General features: G+C 36.9%; 1 pseudogene; it reads right to left on the bottom strand.

The window, feature by feature from the left end:
- Positions 1-6,876: 6,876 nt before the first annotated feature.
- On the bottom strand, positions 6,877-8,193 carry LOC144834454 (uncharacterized; annotated as a pseudogene).
- Positions 8,194-8,496: the final 303 nt, after the last annotated feature.

The following is an 8,496-nucleotide window of genomic DNA, read 5'->3' as shown; positions in this document are numbered from 1 at the left end:
CAATATGAAGAATTGTATCGGGCAGGGCTATGACGGTGCCTCTGTTGTTTCTGGACATTTAAATGGAGTTCAGCGTAAACTACCACAGAAAACAGGAGCGGATATGGCATATTATGTTCATTGTTTCTGCCACAGATTAAACCTAGTAATTGTTGACGTCTCAAAATCAGTTAAGGGCATTTCTGACATGGTAGCGTTATTTAAGCAGCTTCACTCATTCCTTAGTTCCAGTACAGTACATGTTAGGTGGGAAAAGACGCAAGATAAGTATGGCTTAAAGCAAATAGAAATTGGTAGAGTGTCAGAAACACGCTGGTCATGTCAGGCAAAGCAGTTTAACGCTCTTTGGAACCGAATAGAAATAGTAATCGAGGTTCTTAATGATGTCATCGATAACGACAGTAATTCCAGTCGTATTACTGAAGCAACCGGTTATTTGCTGCAGATAGATCGTCGGTTCTTACGATACCTGTCTGTACTAAGACACGTTTTATCGAAAGCTAAGTTTGCATCTGATGTTCTTCAAACACCATCAAATGACTTGACACACGCTGTTGACCTCATTGGTACGCTAAAAGATGAAATGAATTACTGTCGGACAAGAGAACGCTGTCAGGAATTCTGGGACGCCGCAGAAACGATTGCAGACAGGTTGTGTTTGCCTGAAACAACGAGACCAAAACGGAAAGTTGCACCACCGACTGCTCTGCGTGCATACTATGTTGAAAGTAATATTGAACGGAGTGCTACTGATGGATTCGATGTTTTCGTCCAGAATGTATTCGAAGTCATTGATAAAATAGATGGTGAACTTAACAGAAGGTTCAGTGAAAAAAACATCTCAATAATGAAAGGAATCTCATCGTTGTGTCCAACATCTAATACGTTTCTTGAACCAGCTCCACTTATGGAATTTGCTCAACTTTTTAAAGCAGATACCGATGTTCTTAAAAGTGAATTAGTTACGTTCAAACATCTATTGGGACGTAAATCAACAGAACAGCAACCTCGATCTCTTCTCCAGCTACACGCATATCTAGAAGATTTGAAGGAAGCTTTTTTTGAGTTGGAGCGTATCAGTTTAGTGGCGTGTGCTTTGCCTGTTTCATCTGCCGAATGTGAACGCAATTTTAGTTCAATGAGACTAATAAAAAATGATTTGCGTTCGACAATGGCAAATTCTCGTTTGGACAGCCTCATGATGCTTGGAATACATCGTGACCGAGGAAGCAAACTTGACCTCAACACCGTGGTTGACAGATTTAAGGCAAAATTCCCAAAATGTAGAATTTCTCTTTGAGAAAACGGTTTGAAATAAATTAGTTTGATATTATTTTACACTTTTGTTTCTTCTCTTTTTAATGTCCTGTATGTCATAACCTCTGATTCCGAAAATGACAGGTACACTCCATTGCATGAAGGTGTGTCTATACCACGCTCATCACGTGTACAGACGAGGGGATTAACCGATTTGTACCTAATTTTACACGATTTCTCTTAAAACATAGAGTAATAAATATACAATTATACGATAATACAAGACCACAAAAATAAGCCTTTTCACTATGTATATATTTATGCATGTGATGAATAGGCATATTTATTTACTTTCGCTTCATTTTTAACATTTTTCGGAAAAGTTCGTCGGAAATCCAAATGAAATAATTGATTTGCACATAATTTTATTTGCATCTACCATAAAGAAATGACAAAACTTTCCTCCCCTAAATCCGATTAAAACGGCCTTGAGTTACGCTAAAACGCCGTTGCTTGAGGGGGCTTCGCCCCCTGGACCCCCACCGGGGGCCCTTGGCGGCCCCCTGGCCCCCAGCCACGTGATGCTCGCTCCGCTCGCATAGCCCCCGCGTCGGGGACGTCAGCCCCCACGCCAGAAAAATCCTGGCGCCACCACTGCAAATGAGTTTGTGCACGTGTATTATGGGGAACATAATATGTTAGTCATTCGCGGTCAACACGCCACACTGTTAAATGTTGATGCTGTTAATCTTTACATTAGAAGATTGTTCAAATCATGTAAATAAAACATTTTCCGGGCGGGAACCCAGCAGCTCTCGAAAAGAACTCAAGGTGGAAAAGAAGCCCACCCATGAGTACTAAAAATGAAGGAGCACTGGGCTTCTTTTCGAGGCTTTATTTTTTTTCTTTTATGGGGGATCATCCCACTTTTATTTCAAACAAACATCATATAAAAAACAGATATATATTTATGCAATTGATAATATTGATTGATAAGATATGCAATCTGGATTATTCACCATAGTTATTTTCTATGTTTTATACATGTCATCATCAATGCATTTCATTTCTTTTATAATCATATATATAAATTATACTTATATTCTTGGTACATACATTATCAATTAACAAAATATTTTTCTCTTTTTAACAATTTTTATCTTTTTAATTATTACTTTTGCTTGAAAATAAATACAACTTAAAATGCGTTTTTATCTTTAATTAATTTTTATACATGTTAACGTTAATTTTCTTTCTTTTATAATCTTATATACCTTTCTTTATACCTGCGTTATCAATTAACATAATAAATAACATCATTTTTCGAGGCTTTATGGCAGTCTATTTAATGAAAAATAATGCCATGCAATTTTGTTTCTGATTTTAAAAAAGGTCCACTTGTTTAGGCCTGACATTTACAACCCTCAAAATATCTCATTTTCAAAAACAATATTTATTTTGAATTAAAAAAAATAAAATAAAATACAAATATCCGTAGAGGTTCGAACCCAATGCTGAGAGCACTCAAACCCTGAGCATTACCCGTTACGCCACACATCAGTACATTGCTGAAGAGCTGATAATAGTCTATTTATATGAAATGAATGATAAATCAATGAAAAATAATGCCATGCAACTTTGTTTCTGATTTTAAAAAAGGTCCACTTGTTTAGGCCTGACATTTACAACCCTCAAAATATCTCACTTTCAAAAACAATATTTATTTTCAATTAAAAAAAAAAAAATATCCGTAGACTGAGGTTCGAACCCAATACTGAGAGCACTCAAACCTGAGCATTACACGTTACGCCATACAGTAGTACACGACCGAACAGTTGATAATAGTCTATTTATACGTGTATTACGTAATTCATCATTACGTCATAAATATCATATTAACCTTGTTAAAACCAAAATGACCAGTTAGCTCAGGCGACTGAGCGTCGTGTTGACAACACGTATGTCGTGGGTTCGATTCCCACGCTGGTCGGTGGAATAGAGTTAAAGGTATGCGACCAACTGTGTTTGGGGTTCACAGAATTATACGTCCCCCTTTCCACCACACATCTTGAGAAGGCACTAGCAATGCATTTGGTGATGATGTGGTGGAAACGACCCCAAGGCTGTGGCAGGGCTTAGTGCTGAGGCAGGGAGAGCACATTTTTTACTCTTTTTTTTTTGGCTTTCGCTACATGTATTTAATCTCGTAAACTTTATGTTTAGCGCCCTCAATTTTAATGTAAAAAAGAAATTAATTATCTTCGTTACGTGTATATGTATGTCTCACCGTAGTTTGATATGCCGTTCGTTGTTATGCAAATGAGTTTGTGCAGGTGTAGTGGGAAAGATGGTATTGTTAGTAATTCGCGGTCAACACGCCTCACTGTTGAATTTTGATTTTGCTAATCAATGTTGCTACATTGGTAGTGAAATGTCCAATTCATGCAAGATATTGTATTGTAATGTGTTATGAATAAACGTTTACGGTAGTTGGTGTGTCCCAGAATAAACACGTTTTAAACAGATAGTTTGTCTCCGATGATTTTTGTATGGGGTTAATGGAGAGTGAAATAAGATCAAATATAGAACATTTGCAAAGATGCCGATTTCCAGACCGATTTCGAAGCTTAGACTAATTCCGCCGCCGGGCTAGGCCTTAGGTATATACGAAGTCGAGTTTTTAAAGTAGAAAACTCCACCTAAAATTTTGAAGTCGCATCTGGATAGTTGAATTTTTAACAAATATCATAAATATCATAGGTGATTATGTATAGTATAATAAGTATAAGTATAAGTGCAATTCTGGGCTCTATTTTCATTATTAGCTCTGCTTCAACCATGGTGGGCTAGTACTGGAGACTTAATATTTAATTTGATATTTCAATGAATCGATAGGTGCACTTTCCGGGGAAACTAAATAAGTATTTATCTTAGACAAACGCAAGTAATTAAAATCACTGATATGGCTTGAAACAAATTTTTCTTTTGCATTACGGATGGAGTAACCGACATTGAACATATATACCAAGTTTGAAATATTCTTGAATTCCAGAAGAATTTTTTCTGGATGTTTTTGTATGTGACTATTTCGCTGTGCTCCACCACTGGCGCCAAATTGGATCTACTGGAGCACAATGTATTAACATACGAAAATATATTGAAACTTAATTGGGTCCACTCGGGCACAGTGTATTAACATACGAAAAGATATTAACATCAGTGACTTATTTCTATTTTATATCACTGTGCTCCACTGGTGCCAAATTGTGTCCACTTGAGCACATTGTATTAACATACGAAAAGATATTGAAACTTAAGTGACTTCAAATGAGGTCCACTTGAGCACAGTGTATTAACATACTAAAAGATATTAAAATTAAGTGACTTTATTTCTATTTTATATCACTGTGCTCCACTGGCGCCAAATTTGGTCCCCTTGAGCACAGTGTATTAATACGAAAATATTGAATCTTAAGTGACTTTATTTTTATTTTATATATCACTGTGCTCCCCTGGTGCCAAATTGTGTCCACTTGAGCACGGTGTTTTAACATACGAAAAGATATTATAATTTAGTGACTTTATTTCTATTTTATATAAACTGGGTCCACTTGAGCAGTTACCGTAGTATTATTTCTATTATTGAAGTTAATAAAGGCATAAATGGCGCTCCGTAGGGAAGTAGAGAATGCTCCAGTCGTCAGAATGACGCTCTGAATATACCTCTCCTCGGTGGTCACAAAATAGACACGGATGAACGCGTTCGTTTCGTTACTCTTATGATTATCGAACGCATTCGATTCAGAAATGGTTGCGTATAGCCTAAAGTAAGAAATTTAAAACAAAGACAAAAACTTCAAGTGTGAATAATTGTTAATATATCAATGTCTCTAGCAAAATTAATGTTTAGAAGATCTAAATTGTACATTATGCCGGTAGGGGCAAGAGTGCCAACCTTAACAATTATTCTTTTTTCTATTAAATTCTACGAGATGTCTCAGAACCATTAGGCCTACATACCTTAACACCAGACATTTCTTCTCACAATGATCTGAGATTCATAAGTAAAGACACTACAACACAACCAATTTCTGTTTTAGGCTTTTTACAATTAACAATTTCCAAAATATCTTTCAGTTCATTATTACTGACTTTTAGGTAAACTCGTTAATTGTTCTTTTTATAAATCAGGGGCGCAGCCAGTGGGGGGTCACGGGGGTCCTGGACCCCCCCCCCGCCTTTTTTTTATAGAAAAAATAAATAAAAACACGAGACAACAATACAGATCAAATCATCCTGGAGATACTGTGGAAGATTACTACCGAGCAGTATTACCAAATCAACTTCTTGATCATTTACAAACCGAGTTAAAAACCCGTTTTTCTGCCGATAACAGGGCCATGCTTTAAAATATTTGGCGTAGCACCCGAGTCTATCGTGAAGTGTAATGTTGAAGAAGTCTTCAAGGAACTTGAATTTGGTACGATGATCTGCAAAGACACGAACATCTTCATTCCGAGCTTCAGTGATGGAAGCGACTGTGTAAAATTACCGGATCCAGATGTGTTCCCGAATGTGCGTGCACTTCTTCTAATCGCGTAGGCCTATGCCCGTAACGTCTGCTGAAGCTGAGCGGAGTTTTTTGACTTTATGGAGAACGAAAACCTGTTTGCGAAATCACATGTCTTATGAGCAGCTTTCGGGATTGTGCCTCATGAACATACACTTTAACATGAACATTAATACAGATAATGTCATTCGCGAATTCTGTCTCACCAAGCCAAGAAGAATGTTCCAAACTTATGTTAGGCATCACGCGATGTCTAGAGCGCCGTTATAGTAACTAACGTAAAATGTATGATAATAATTTAGAAGTTTGTTATTACAATTATGTATAAGCTATCACCTATACTATACATTCGAACAAAATAGGTATATTTTTAAACAAAATATTGTATGTACTGGGTATGATAAGCGTCTCACATACACCGGAGCCAAGATAGCTTCTTGGACTTGCACAGTGTATGAACTCTAACCGTATGGTTCTCATTTAATAATATCACTCCATGCTATCATTCTAATTTCTTTTTTCAAACTTTTGCATCTCTATGTTCATTTCATGCAACTTTTGTATTGGTGAAAAGGGAGGAATTCAAATAATTCCTCCTCTGAGTTTACAGCCTCTCTACACAAATCAACAAACAAGCAAGAAAAAAAGTGTTTGTCTGTGGCAGCCTGGAATATAAAAATGTTTTGTAATGAAAATGAGAGTTGTTTTTTTTTTCTTTGTTTCAGTTTATTAGTGTTAACATTGTCATATTTGTGTGTGCGTAAACCGATTAAAATGATCTAGATTGCCCTAGACCGCCAAAGCTTCAGGGGCGAAGCCCCCTGGACCCCAACCGGGGGCCCTTGGCTGCCCCCTGGCCCCCAGCCCATGGTTGCTCGCTTCGCTCGCAAAATACTCACATATTGGTTGACCCCCTTTTAATTCTTTGCTGGCTGCGCCCCTGTAAATCTAGAAATTCAGTTAACTATGTGTGCACATATGCATATGTTGATCAATTAAAAAACTATTATAGTGTTGATTTGTCAATGTATTTGACTTTTTATTTAGGCCTACTCATCAAGAATATCTAAAATTGTATTGTACAAATCAAGTGCTTCCTCTGCTGTTGTAGACATAAGAAAGTCTGTGAAGACTTCTCTTAATATTTCTATGAATTGAGTACTACAACCACTGTGGATATTGCTCACAATGTCGATCCTCGACTTCGTTTATTTCGTCATCACCAAATAGCAATGGTTTTAATTTATCTGTGTTTCCAGATGCTTGTGGAATTTCGTAGCCTACAGCCTACATGGTATGCTACCTGCTGGACAGTCAGCATTTCGTTGACTACGAATACTGTGATTGTTCCACAAATCGACTGCCTTATCTAATTCGCTTTGAATTATTCTAGTAAAATAAAACCTAATGCATTCCAAATGTACTACGTTACTATTATCAAAACGTCCCATGTCTGCAATATCTTTTAAGAAATTGATCCAATATTGTACGGTCATTCTGCGGAGTTGTGACCAAACCCTCGACCCTTTGGTTTGGTACAGATCTGCCATATCGAAAGCTACGCAATCCGGATAACCCATCATCATGGTCCGTTCCATAAAACAAGTTGCAAATCCCTTACCAAACTATTCTCGGTTCCACGGTCAGCTCACACTGCACTCGGTACTCCTTGTAGTCTTCACTAACCTCAAGTAAAATCCAGCAATGAATTTTGGGTTATTATTGCTCATGCCTACTTGCAACCACAGCACTTTGCGAGAAAATCCATCTAGCACCATGCACAGCAAAACCAAATTGTTTCAATTTGTCATATCCATCTATATGCCAAACTTCATTAGGATCACTACACACATATTGTCTACGAATAAGACGATGACGAGATCGAAGAGCTACTCTTGTTCTCTGTTTTATGTGTTTTTGTGTGCTTTTTTACTGTTTGTGCGACAATGCTTTTAGACAATTTTAATGTGTGTACTTTCAGCCAAAGTTTCAAGCCATTCATGAGTTTGACAATAAAGTTTATTGAATTGAATTGAATTTACTCCCTCTGGATCTAAAATTCCAAGAAGCAATCTATTTGTATTTTGAGTTACTCTTAAAGATATTAAAATTCAGTGACTTGTTTCTATTTTATATCACTGTGCTCCCCTGGCGCCAAATTGGTTCCACTTGAACACAGTGTATTAACATACGAAAAGATATTTAAATTCAGTGACTTATTTCTATTTTATATCACTGTGCTCCACTGGTGCCAAATTGGGTCCACTTGAGCACAATGTATTAACATACGAAAAGATATTTATAAAAATTCAGTGACTTATTTCTATTTCATTATTACTGTGCTCACTGGCGCCAATTGGGTCCATTTGAGCACAGTGTATTAACGTACGAAAAGATATTAAAATGCAGTGACTAATTATTTCTATTTTATCCGGTATCACTGTGCTCACTGGCTCAAAACTGGGTCCACTTGAGCACAGTGTATTAACATACGAAAAGATATTAACATTCAGTGACTAATTATTTCTATTTTATATCACTGTGCTCCACTGACGCCAAATTGGGTCCACTTGAGCACAGTGTATTAACGTACGAAAAGATATTAAAATGCAGTGACTTGTTTCTATTTTATACGGTATCACTGTGCTCCACTGGCTCCAAACTGGGTC

This window comes from Antedon bifida, chromosome 2, assembly GCF_963402885.1.
Source record: "Antedon bifida chromosome 2, ecAntBifi1.1, whole genome shotgun sequence".
NCBI lineage: Eukaryota > Metazoa > Echinodermata > Crinoidea > Comatulida > Antedonidae > Antedon > Antedon bifida.
This window is presented reverse-complemented; position numbering and strand designations above follow the sequence as displayed.